Consider the following 14,164-nt stretch of genomic DNA (forward strand, 5'->3'; position numbering starts at 1 on the left):
GGTGTCTAATTTGAATGTTCTCTTTTAATAATCAAATACAGTTTTGACCTTGGCCTGCAACTGCCTAGACTTTCTGCTGGTTTATTATATCATAAGAACAGACATCTATAAAACATATCCATTTTTTTCCCCTCTAGTTCTCAAAAAAAGTATACTAAAGGCAAAGCTGTCACATTTGAGCTTAGAATTCAATAATATCTAGAACGTGCTGCCCTCTTCAGGAGCTAGTGCTTAAAAATACTTTTTTTTAGCTGAGTGATATGAGTTATAATATCAAAAATCATATTGATAATTATTTAAGAATAAGTACCATGTACAATAACGTATTTCCATGTTTAAATTTTGTTTCCATTAAAAGCTTGCATTAAAAATCAATACACACAACATTTTGAAAGACATTATTAGTATTTATAATTAGATACAAAATAATAATTTCCTTAAACTATTGTCTTAGAGAGAATTCTTGAATCATTACAGAATTTGACTGTATTTAGTATTCAAATTTTTAAAGAGAAAAATTGTCTAAATAAGAAGATATTTTCTATGTGAAAATCTAAGTAGGACATCCTTCAAATCCCAATTTTATTCCTCAACAACAACAAACAACTTTTTAATTTGGAAACATTAGTGTTTGAAATTTTAGCTAGTTTTTAACATTTAAACGTTAGTGTTTTAATTTGGGAAACATTAGTAGTTTGAAATTTTAGCTAGTTGTCATTTACCGAAACAATATATTTATTCAGAATAATTATTCCAAAGATAGCTTAACACATCATAATGTTTATTCAAAATTACTTCACTAGAAAAAAATCTCTAAAGGTCTGAAATATTTTATTGATAAAATCCAAGCAAATCTTCTTCATATATATCTTATCTATTAAAATTTCCTTAGCCATTGTATAGTTTTGACAGAGGGATATGAACTCAGTGTATTTTTCTCCAATTAGGTTTATTATACTTAAAAAAACTGATCAATATTAATAGCATTAATTATTAGATGTGAAAAAAGCATACATTCCCTTAAAGAGTTTTAGATATAGCTGTCTCATCTCTATCAATAAAAAAATTCAAGTAAGCTAAAGGGCTGAGTAACAAAATATATATATTGACAATTTTCTCCTAATCCTACAATATTTCTTTTGTGGAAAATGAAACAGTTTATTCCTGTATTTGAAAGTACTTATCAAAACAATTGCTTAATCCTCTGGTAGCTTTGTCCATAGTCATATATGTTCAAGAATTCTTAGAACACTGATTTGTGTTTTCTGCTATAGATTTACTTTATTTTTGTTTTGCTGCTGAGGCGTTACATTTGGCAGTTAGGATCCCTGTGGATGGAGGTATAATAAATAATAATATTTTCTTTACTTTTCAGGGTATTTATGGCACAATGAAAAATTTCATCTTTCCCAGAATGGTAAGTAGAGTTCTTTCTGTATTTGATAGTACTGAACACAAACAAGAAAAGGTGAATTGTTATAATATTGGAGAATCATTTACGAAATGTATTGAGTCATCTGATAATTATAATATTGCTTATACTTTTGCAAATAAGTGAATGCTATATTCAAATTCTATAATTATTACAAAATTATCACCAAATATACTACAGGATTTTTAGAGGAAATATAAGGTTTTGCTTTCTCTGTTGGATTGCAGTTGAACACAGTATATCCAACATTTTGTTTTCTGGGGTAATTTATTTTAAAATATACACAGATATAGAAATAAATGTGGTTTACATTCTACGAGCAGAGAGAGAAAGTGTATCTGTGATACAAATTGAGAGTTGGTAAGAGTCTTTTGAAATTTTTACTGTTACATAAAAACAGATCGTAATTTATGTTTGACCGGGGCTTTGCAGCATCTGTGAATTTTAAAATATTTATTTTCTTAAAGTATATATCACAGCTTCTAGGCAAGCTAGCTACTATATGAATTTTGTTAAACATACAGTTTTGTTGTCTTTATATTTTTTATGACTTAAACAGGTAATATTTAGTTTTAGTGTTTATCATAACCTCTTTACAATTCAAATACTAAAAAGTAATCTTACTAAATGGGAAAGGTCAGTGTAAAATGGTATTTCCTAGGAAGCTATTACTGTCTCCTATGATGCTCTTTTATTTTTCCAGTGCTTCTGGGGTATTCCCTATAAAAAGAAGGAATTTCTCACTGTAGAAAAAAACATTACTTTGACATCAGAGTGTTAGTTTAAGTGAAAGAGCAGGGTACAGAACTACATACATTACACGTTGTGTGAGTGCACTTACATGGAGAAAGGAAAGAGAATTGGTAGTATATTGTGGGCTTAGAAAAAAGACACAAAAGGTACACAAAAGAATGGGAATATAAGTAGTCTAACAGTCTTTATTCTTCATTTTTTGAATTTCTTTTAATAAATATATATTATTTTTGTAACCAGAACAAAGACATTAATTGAATAAAAGCTATTCAAAAGAGGACATTTATTATTAAATAAATACGTATGTATAATATTGGGAAATACCTCTTTGTGCCAATCAAAAATAGCTTCATTCAGGCACAGTGGCTCATGCCTGTAATCCTAACACTTTGGAAGACTAAGGCAGGTGAATCACCTCAGGTCGGGAGTTTGAAACCAGCCTGACCAACATGGTGAAACCCCATCTCTACTAAAATATAAAAATTAGCTGGGTGTGGTGGCGGGTCCCTGTAATCCCAGCTACTTGGGAGGCTGAGGCAGGAGAATCGCTTGAACCCAGGAGGTGGAGGTTGCAGTGAGCCAAGATTGCACCATTTCATTCCAGCCTCAGTGACAAAGCAAGACTCAGTCTCCAAAAAAAAAAAAAAAAAACTAATATTAATAAATCATGTATTAATAATAACAGCAAAACTATTAGAATATATTTGATATTAAAAATTCTGCTAAAGAACAATTTAATATAGGGCAAAACAACATAAACACACAAATTTTAGTTATGTCTTACTGTTTTGACACTTTAGCTATCTAGAACTAAGCGAAAATTTTTAGAAGAAATTTAGGAATAAGCCTCTAGCATGCATCGAATATTGTTCACATTAATGCTTCCCAAGGTTTTGCTTCCATCCTATTAGTTCTCAGTTTACATAAAATTGTAACAGAATTGGTTCTCTAATTACTTAGCCACGAACTAGGAGGATTACTATAAAAGCTAAGAAAGACTAGGAGGAATGCATTGAGAAGTTAAAGGGTATTTTCAGCTATTCACCAACAGTAAGACTTGAGAGACCAAGATTAGCTGTATGAATTTCAGTAAGATACATCATATATGTAGTTTTAAAATTCCTGAGTGGTTAAATTAGAGGGTTATACTATAAGATTTTTTATATAAAAATCTTAAATTTATTTCTAGCCCAAGAATTTTATGATAAAATTATATATCCTCAAACTGAATATACATAGCATAAAATAACATTGAGAGACTTGGACCCATTAGAATGAAAAAGACTGTAATGATTAAAGGGATAAATTTCATTCATTTATAAAAGTCACACAAATGACAGTCTCATCCTTATTTCATTGAACGTCTTGTCCAAATTGTATTGTGTAAATAAGGGATTATATATTGTGTATTTCGATAATATTCCTTCTACATTGCCATTTTTAAAATGTGCCCAAAATTTTAACCTGAATTTTCTCACTTTATTCTGAATGAGACAACATTGTAAATGACATATAACATAAAATCTAGCATCAACCTTTCCTAAAGAGTGGGGAGCCAAATTTACACTGGTTTGTTTATGGAAATTTATATTTCTAATCGGTTTAGATTGCCAAATTACTAATTTGATGTACTGGGAAATCAAATATTTAAATATATAATTTCCTTTTTTGCATCTACTCTGTAAACTCTTTAGTACAACATATCATGACATTTTAGAAGGAAAATTCACAAAATTAACCTCTTGTCTATAACCAAAGTCAGGGGCAATATAACAAATTATTGAATAAATAAAATATTGCTCATTTAAACTCTTTCTGATTTGTAAGTTGCTAATTTAACAAAACAAAGTTTGAATTACTATGTGAACTGAATTGAAATGCAAATACATATTTTATTGACATGCATTATTAAAGCTGAACTTTAAAACGGAATAAATATTCCGCATTTCATTTTTTCCTAAGATATTGATGATAAAATAAAATAAATATTTTAATGTAATTAATCTGCCCTTCAACAAAATAGATCCTCTCATTTCTAATTCTGGTTGTACTTAATGAATAAAGGTTAAATGCATATTTATGTTTGTAGTCATGATATATACTCTTCAATGAACAACAGTAAAACATACTTATTTCTAAAAATGTTAATAATAATTTATTACCTTATTTCATTAAGGACAAAAGTTTCACATTATAGTCAACTATAGCCAACAGTCATTTTGTCATTAATCTTAAAATTTCACAAGTTTCTAACTTATCAAGTGTCAATTTTTAGGTCAGACAATAATAATATAAAAGAATTGTTAATTGGCCAACAGGTTGATTACTTTTAAGATGTGAAAAAAAGCAAAGATAAAAACAGTCATCTCCTTTTCCCTCAATTAAAACTGCATGCAATTATTCTTGTAGATTATAAATCTCTTTTGGGATTTCAGGTTTCATACAACTTTTTGGTTCATTTTACAGGAATAATATTCATTTTAATTAGCAAAAAAACAATTGATGAGCTTTTTTATAAGAGGGAGTTCACTCTGTGGGCTGATTACTGCTGATTATCCTGTTTTTTTTTTTTGTTGTTGTTAGTTTTTTTTTAATGGTTTTGCTTTTAAAGCAGTTAGTTGAATGTTATCTGTTAGTAGCCATTGCCTTTGAAGACAGAATATCTTTCTTGATGAATGGTTAGCCCATTTTGTTTTAATCTTCCAACTTTCCTAAACAACATTGTAAGTTAGCTTCTGAAATGATTTGTTGCAATTTTATATCTTCGAATACACAAATCAAAATATTTTAAAAGTAAATAGACATTTTTGATGTGTTATTGAATTGTATTACATAGTTTAGAAAGTTAAACTACTTCCTTTAAAATTCTAAAAAATATTTAGTAGCTAAAAAATAAAATTTCTAATACATACGTAAGAAATACAGGGCGGGGTGCAGTGGCTCATGCCTATAATTCCAACACTTTGGAAGGCCAACGCGGGCAGATCACCTGGGGTAGGGAGTTAGAGACCAGCCTGACAAACATGGAGAAACCCTGACTCCACTAAAAATACAAAATTAGCTGAGTGTGGTGGCACATGCCTGTAATCCCAGCTACTAAGGAGGATGAGGCAAGAGAATCCCTTGAACCCAGGAGGCAGACGTTGTGGTGAGCTGAGATCATGCGATTGCACTCTAGCCTGGGCAATAAGAGCCAAAATCAGTCTCAAAAAAAAAAAAAAAAAAAGAAACGAAAAGAAAAGAAATACAGATCATGAAAATACCTGTGTTATCACCAAACAGTTTAAGAAAAACACATTATAATGCCCTTTCAAGCTTTCAGTGTACCCTTCTACAACTCTTTAACCCTTCTTTAATCAGAGCTAAACGTTATCCCGAATTTTCTCTATCCCTTGCTTTTCTTTATAATTTTACCTCATGTATTTGCAACCTGAAATATATAATTGTTGTATATGTTTTGCAACAATATGTAAATAGAGAGGAAGGAAAAGAAAGAAAGAAAGAAAGAGAAAGATAAAGAAAGAAAGAGAAGGAAGGAAGGAAGGAGAAGAAAGAAAAGAGGTAGGGAGTGACAGGGAGGGGGGAGAGAGAGAGAGAAAGAGAAAGAAAGAAAAAGAAAGAAAGAAAAAAGGAAGGAAGGAAGGAAAAGAAATTACTGGGTCATGGAGTATGAAAAATTTCAAATTTATTAGATAATTCCTAACTTGTACAAAGTATCAATGTTACACTCCTACTAGGAGTATAAAGATAAATATGATTGCTGTACATCCTGGCTAGCACTTAATATTGTAAGATATTTAAATGTATTTATTTTTATTATTTTTAGAGACAAAATATCACTGTGTTGCTCAAGCTGGAGTACAGTGGTGCCATCTTGGCTCACCATAACCTTGAACTCCTGGGCTCAAGTGATCCTCCTACCTCAGCTTCCTGAGTAATTAGGAGTATAGACTGGTACCACCCCAACCAGTTAATTCTTAAAATTTTTTTAGATGGGAGTCTCACTATGTTGTCAGGGCTGGTCTTGTACTCCTGGACGCAAGCAGTCCTCCCGCCTTGGTCTCCTAAAGTGCTGAGATTATAGGCGTGAACTACTTCATCTGGCCACAATTTTAACGTGAAATAAAAACTCTTCACAGTTTTAATTTTCAATTATGTGATTACTAATGAGATTAAGCACCTTTTCTTAATTTTCTTAATTTTATTGACAATTAGTATTTCCTGTTCATGAGGTACCTATTCTTTTTTTTTTTTTGAGACAGGGTCTCACTGTATTGCCCAGGCTGGAGTGCAGTGGTACAATTACAGCTCACTGCAGCCTCAACCTCCAGGGCTGAAGTGATCCTCTGGCCTCAGGCTCTCAACAGGCTGGTATTACAGGCACATACCACATGCCCAGCTAATTTTTAAATTTTTTATGGAGACAGGGTCTCACTATGATGTCCAGGCTAGTCTCAAACTCCTGAGCTCAAGCAATCCTCCTTCCTTAGCCTCTCAAAGTTCTGGTATTACAGGTGTGAGCCATTGCAGCCAGCCTTCTTTTTAACCAATTTTTAAAAATCGGGCCAGGCGTGGTGGCTCATGTCTGTAATCCCAGCACTTTGGGAGGCTGAGGCAGGCAGATCACTTAGGTCAGGAGTTTGAGAACAGCCTGGCCAACATGGTGAAACCCCGTCTCTACTAAAATAATATACAAAAATTATCGAACCCAGTAGGCAGAGGTTGCAATGAGTAGAGATTGCACCACTGCTCTCCAGCCTGGGCGACAGAGTGAGACTCTCTTAAAAAAAAAAAAAAAAATTAATTGTTTTCTACTAACGATTTGTAGATAATCTCTGTACTCATCTATTGTTTTTTATTTTTGTAACAAATGTCTTCCTCTAATTTGTGGATTTTTAAAAATTTCTTTCAGGTGCCCTTTTATGAACAGAGTTCTTAATCCTAAAGCAGCTAAACTTCATAACCTTTCCTTTTTTGCTTGTATCCTGCATTTCCTACTCAAGAAAGCATTCTCTTATCTGCGTTTTAGTTTTGCATTTCTACATTTAAGTATTTAATCTATTTGATGTTGGTTTTTGTGTATGGTGTGAGTAGTAATACATTTTAAAAACTAGAAAACTATAGTGTTAATGCCATGTGTTGAATAGTTCATATTTCCCTACTGATCTTCAAAGCTAGACTTTTTATGAATCAGGTTTCCAAATATATAATCTCATTTGTTTTTATTTTTTATTTTTTATTTTATTTTATTTTGTTTTATTTTATTCGTCAATTCGTCTATCCCTTTACCAATATTATACTGTCTAAATTATTATAGTTATATTATAATTGAAAATACCTGGTAAGTTTCTCTCTCTTGCTATTCAGCAATATCTTGGCTACCATAGCCTTTTTCTCTTCTATACAAATCTTGGAAGAAGCTTGTCACCGCTTCTTTCTACACTCACAAAACTTGATTGAAATTTGTTAGTATGTACAGATCAATCTGAAGGTAAATTATATCTTTCTTACGACTTTTAGTATTTCAATACAAGAACATGGTCAACTCTTCCATTTATTTAGATTTTGGATAATGTTTTTTTTTTCTTTTTCTTTTTTTTTTTTTTTTTGAGACAGGGTCTCACTCTATCACCCAGGCTGGAGTGCAGTGGCATTGTGCAACCCCCACCTGCTCACTGCAACTTCCACGTCCCAGATTCAAGCAATTCTCCTGCCTCAGCCTCCCAAGTAGCTGGGATTACAGGCACTGGCCACCACACCCAGCTAATTTTTGGTTTTGGTTTTTTGTTTTTTTTTTGAGACAGAATCTTACTCTGTTGCCCAGGCTGGAGTGCAGTGGTGCAATCTCAGCCCATTGCAACCTCCACCTCCTGGGTTTAAACAATTCTCCTGCCTCAGCCTCCTGAGTAGCTGGGATTACAGGTACCCACCACCACACCTGGCTGATTTTTGTACTTTTAGTAGAGATGAGGTTTCACCATATTGTCCAGGCTGGTCTCGAACTCCTGACCTCGTGATCCACCCGCCTTGGCCTCCCAAAGTGCTGGGGTTACAGACGTGAGCCACTGCACTCAGCCTAATTTTCCTATATTTGTAGTAGAGGCAGGATTTCACCATGTTGGCCAGGCTGGTCTTGAACTCCTGACTTCAGATGATCAGCCCGCCTTACCCTCCCAAAGTGCTGGATTTACAGGCATGAGCCACCCCACCCAGCCTATTTTCGATAATGTTTTCAAAAAGGTTTTATCCCCACATAAATTTGTTAGATTTACTCTTAAATACTTTTTTTACAAAATATTTTTAAATTGTATATTTGTAGTTACTTATTTTTAAAAAGAATTTCTGTTTCCATACATAGAAATACAATTAATTTTTATATTTGTATTTTTATTCGGGAAACCTAAACTTCCTTATTAATTCTAAAACTTGTGTGTATTTTCTCTTGGATTTCCTATATTAACAATTGTGTTTTTTGGTTTTACTTCTTTCATTCTAGCCTTTATACTTTCATTTTTTTTTCTCTTACATACTCTAGTAACTAGACCTCTAGTTCAGCATTGTGCAGAAATAATGATCATGGAAAACTTTGTCTTTTCCTGATTTTTTTTTTTTTTTTTTTTTTTGAGACGGAGTCTTGCTCTGTCTCCAGGCTGGAGTGCGGTGGCTCAATCTCAGCTCACTGCAACCTCCGCCTCCTGGGTTCAAGCAATTCTTCCGCCTCAGCCTCCCGAGTGGCTGGGACCACAGGTGCATGCCACCACGCCCAGCTAATTTTTTTGTATTTTTTTTACTAGAGATGGGGTTTCACCATGTTGGCCAGGATGGTCTCCATCTCTTGACCTCATGATCTGCCCGCCTCGGCCTCACAAAGTGCTGGGATTACATGGTCTTTTCCTGATTTTTTAAAAAAAGTAGTTCGAACAGTTCACCATTAAGTTGTTTTTTTGCAGATATCCTTTATCAAGTTAAGGAATTTTTCTTTTATTTTTAATTTGTTTTGAGTTTTTATCTTTAATGAATATTGAATTTTATCAAATGTTCTCCCTACACTGATTTAGAGGATAATATGATATTTCTCACAAAGAATTGCTGAGTGCCCTCTTTCACCTTAAAGACATTTACTGAATGGGGTGAATCTGAGTTTCAGTTTTCATGTCCCTGATAGCATAGAAGGAAAGTCACAAAGCCCAGAGCTTAGTGCTGGGATGCAAAATAGATATATCTTTATCATTAATCTTATCTACAATAAATCCATCCCATAGATGAGTACAAGGAAAATTGCAAGTCTTACTTCAATGTATAACTAAAGAGGAAAAAAATTATCTCTTGAAAATTCATGATCACAAACCCACCTTACTGTGTTTTCAGCAAGAATTCACACAATCTCAATGGTCTAAAGACTTCAAGACAGGAATCTAGTTACACTGGTCCTTGTTGTTCCTTATAAACAAAAGAAAATCCCCTCCGGAGAGTCCAACCTTATCCTATCCCTCTAAGAATTCTCACAGATAAAATTCCAGGAGTATAAGCCCACACTTAGAAATCACAAACACACTGGAAAAAAAAGTGGAGGTAAGTGAGCAAGAATTACCTGAAATAAAATTAAATGCAGAATCAGACTCATAAAAGACTTCAAATTTTGGAATTCTTTCATTCTTTTTTGTACTCTTGCTTTTTTATTCTCAATCCTTTCTGCAGCTAAAACTATATTTTAAAACACGTTATCCTTTAGTGTTTAATTTCATTGTTAATAACATGTAAGCACTTGTTCGTGAGAAAGTTAGAAATTAATAATACAGAAAAGTTTAATCTGTCAACTAAATGTAGTTACTGATGTGGATTCCGATTATGACATTTATGTACCAAGCCACAGGAGCGTTGGTGAAAAAAAAAATAGAGTACAGGCCAGGCATGGAGGCTCATGTCTGTAATCCCAGCACTGTGGGAAGCCGAGGTGGGCGGATCACCTGAGGTCAGGAGTTCAAGACCAGTCTGGCCAACACGGTGAAACCCCATCTCTACTAAAAAATAACAAAAATTATCCGGGCATGGTGGCGGGCACCTGCAATCCCAGCTACTCAAGAGGCTGAGGCAGGAGAATCACTTGAACCTGGGAGGCGGAGGTTGCAGTGAGCTGAGATTGCTCTTCTGCACTGCAGCCTGAGCTACAGAGCAAGACTCCGCCTCAAAAAAAAGAGTAGAAATAAGAATAAATCCTTTTGTGTTTAGCTTAAACAAACAAGTAAATATTGTATTAAATTAAAAATACTGAAACATATGTTTATAGCTATTACACAGAAACTGTTTTCAAACTTTAATATTTTTGTAGACAGAAACCATTTAGCACAATACTAAAAATGATATATATTATAAATTACTAGAATGTTTTATTTGTATAGCACATTTTTGCCCAGATCTCCAGGACTTTCAACTTTATATTTGTATTTTGAAATTTTATTAGAAAGGAGTTGTGTTCTCACTTGATCCCAAGCCCCTGATGGCACTTACAGTGAGCAGTGGGGCAAAACTGAGCTAAATGTAGTCTGTCCCTATAATTTTTTAAACTGGAATTGTGGAGCAGACTTTTAGGCAAAGGGAGAATATGTCAATTGATGGATCCCAAGCAAGGCTGATTCTGAGCCTTAATTCCAGTTATTAAACTTCCTAGGGATCCATGAACCAGTAAATTGCCTTTGCTGAAACTTAAATTTGAGTTGAGTTTCTGTAACTTGCAACCAAAATGGTCCTGATAAGTACACTTATATAAAGAAAACTAAATTCTGAGATGGTTTTTTGCATGCTGATAGTCATAGAAGACAATGAATTAATAATACCTTTAATACTTTTTCCACCATAAGAGAAGGGAATTGGAAGAGTTTCTGGGTGAGTTATTTTGAAGCCTTCCCTTGACTAGAGTGTACTGCTTTCCTCTGTTTTATTCCAGAGGCAAGTTGAAGGAAGGATTGCCCACAATTATTTCTTATGGGGAGGTTAGGATCACAGTATTTTGACAATTAAGCTTCCATATCTAGAGGGATTCTGTCAAGAAGCCACTCCTGGATATAATATTATTTCCAATTACTTTCTACTTGAGCATTCACATGACCTCAATAGCAATGGAAGGGACTGAAATTTAGGGGTAGAATATAATAATTATTGAACATTTTACTCTATGACAGGTACTTTGCTGGTCTATTTAAATTTATTTTCTAGTTAAGTGGTATGGGCTGAATTGTGTCCTCTCAAATTCATGTGTTGATGTCCTAATGCCTAGTACCTCAGAGTGTGACTGTATTTGGTGACAAGGTCTTTAAAGAGTACACTAAGATTAAATGAGGTCATCGGGGTGGCCCCTAATCCCATATGTCTGGTGTCCTTATAAGAAGAGAAGATTAGGGCACAGACACACACAGAGGAAGAACATGTGAACACATGGGAGATGATGGCCATCTACAAGCCAAGGAGAGAAGACTCAGAAGAAACAATCCTGCTAATACCTTACTCTTGGACTTCTAGCCTCCAAAACTGGGGGAACATTAGTTTCTGTGATTTCAGTCACCCAGTCTGTGGTATTTGTTATGGCAGCCCTAGCAAATGACTACATTAAGTTAAATATATTCTCCTTGCTCACTGCTAGTCAGTCATCAAGGGCTGTGCAATCTAACCCTAAAATATATATCAAATGTGTGCTCTCCTGTCTCTTCCTTCCATTACTATTTTAGTTTAGGCTTTATTTTTCTTACTTGAAATATTCTAATAATCATCAACTTCTCTTCATTTTAATAATAACATTCATACTCATGATGGCAAACACATTAAGATTGTGAGGTTGCTGACAGCAAGGTGTGCTTTGCACTGTCTACTTATCTCCAGATGGAGTCCATGGTTCCCAAACTTGGCTGTGCATCAGAATTTTGGGTGGCATTTTTTAAGTTACAGATTTTCAGGCTCCTGACTTTATCTACTGAATCAGAATCTGCAGACATGTGGGCTAGAATATTGGTATTTTTAATATGTTCACAAGTTGATCTTATGAGCAGTATACATCTTTACTTATTTTTGCCGATATTTTTATTAATAATTGTGACAGTTTCTTCCACCATTGTTACCTCAGTGTTTTGTACTGTCATCCATTATCACAGTATTTTTGGAATAATAAATTTAATTACACTTTTTGAAGTAAAATTGTGATTCTTTTATTTTTTTTGAGACAGAGTCTCACCCTGTCACCAGGCTGGAGTGCAGTGGTGAGATCTCAGCTCACTGCAACCTCCACCTCCTGGGTTCAAGTGATTCTCCTGTCTCAGCCTCCTGAGTAGCTGGGATTACAGGTGCACGCCACCACGTCTGGCTAATTTTTGTATTTGTAGTAAAGATGGGATTTCACCATGTTGTCCAGGCTGGTCTCAAACTCCTGACCTCGTGATCCTCCTGCCTCAATCTCCCAAAGTGCTGGGATTACAGGCATGAGCCACTGGGCCCAGCCGTGATTCTTTTACACTGACGATGTATTTCAGTAATTTTCTTCTTGAAGTTATATGTTTATTGTAGGTTATGATATATCCCATCTCCTCAAAAGCTATAAAAATGTCATAAGTATGCTTTAATATGTACAATAGTAACAAAAGATGACGCCTACCCAATTTTTTCACTGTCAAACTGATAAGTAGGTTTCAGCACTAGGATGTCCCCTTCAATACTGTCCCTAATTAAGTGAATACAATTTGGAAAAAGCTGGCAGAAACATTTATTTTTCTTGTAGTTATTTTGTGGCCTAACGCTATTCATATTGATACAAATTGTATGGTAAGACCACAAGTAAAAGTCAATGTACAGTTTACCTTGGAAAAGGAGGTGGTAATGTCTGAAATTTTATCTTGTCCCCCATATTATAAGCCCAATTTATGCTTATCATTTGATAAAAATTGACAACTTTACACTCTGAAAAAAAACCATACTGCTTTTCTTACTTTAAATATTAAATATCTCCAATGCTGAAGCAGTGGGTCTTTGTGTCTACTCATAGATAGGAAAGCAAGATCCTAGAAAAGGCTAACAAATAATGGCAGTCAGTCCTTCCAGATAAACTCTGCTGTAGTCTGTGCTGTACTTAAAATCAAAAGCAGTCCTTCTGACCATACTTAGACAACAAAAGGAAAAGTTGATGAATATACCTGCCAAGTGATTGTTTCAATACAGATTTGTTTTGAATCTATTATACCAAACATTATATAATCTGGGGAGATCAAAAGAGACATGATGCTTGCTTTTGTGGAGCATTCAACTTGGGTAATAGAAGTCCTGGTTTTTTTTAAAAAAAAAAAAGCCAGGCGTGGTGGCTCACAGTTGTAATCCCAGCACTTTGGGAGGCTGAGGCAGGAGGATCAGGAAGTCAAGAGTTCGAGACCAGCCTGGCCAAGATGGTGAAACCCCGTCTCTACTAAAAATACAAAAATTATTTGGGTGCAGTGGCGGGCGCCTGTAATCCCAGCTACTTGGGAGGCTGAGGCAGGAGAATCGCTTGAGCCTGGGAGGCAGAAGTTGCAGTAAGGCGAGATCATACCACTGCACTCTAGCCTGGGCGACAGAGCAAGACTCCGTCTCAAAAAAAAAAAAAAAAAGTGAGATGTTTCCAGGAGCCTGAAATGGAGGCAAAGAGGTAGAGTGTGTGAAAAGAAGTCATGCCCAAATGACACTTCCTTGAGGGACCAGTTACTCTGTGCTCAGATGTCAACAGCCAGGAGTACTCTGGGATTTGAGCAAACAAATGAGCATGGCATCTTTCAGTTCAGTCTTCACTGTCCATGCATACCTTGTAAAAAGGTTGGTACAGAAACAAAATTTTATCCTTGGGCCACTTCTCCTTTTCTAAATGTATGCATTCATGTATTCATTAAACACGTATTATATTAAAAGATTTTCTAAAATAAGGCCCCTTTAGCTGACTAAAAGGTCTTAGCTTCTGAAGTGATATATTAA

At 34.6% G+C, this 14,164-nt stretch overlaps 1 protein-coding gene across 16 annotated transcripts in view; it reads left to right on the plus strand.

Annotated features, from left to right (window-relative positions):
- Positions 1–14,164, plus strand: part of ADGRL2 (adhesion G protein-coupled receptor L2) — a 678,543-nt gene that overhangs the window by 445,105 nt on the left and 219,274 nt on the right. For all 16 annotated transcript variants that reach the window (XM_064372556.1, XM_064372557.1, XM_064372560.1 and 13 more), the window contains one exon: positions 1,376–1,417. The gene's annotated coding sequence lies outside the window, so the exon portion shown is untranslated. The remainder of the gene's footprint in view (positions 1–1,375; positions 1,418–14,164) is intronic.

Source organism: Aotus nancymaae, unplaced genomic scaffold (genome assembly GCF_030222135.1).
Source record: "Aotus nancymaae isolate 86718 unplaced genomic scaffold, 86718_ANA_hifiasm-v0.15.2.pri h1tg000007l, whole genome shotgun sequence".
In the NCBI taxonomy this organism is placed as follows: domain Eukaryota; kingdom Metazoa; phylum Chordata; class Mammalia; order Primates; family Aotidae; genus Aotus; species Aotus nancymaae.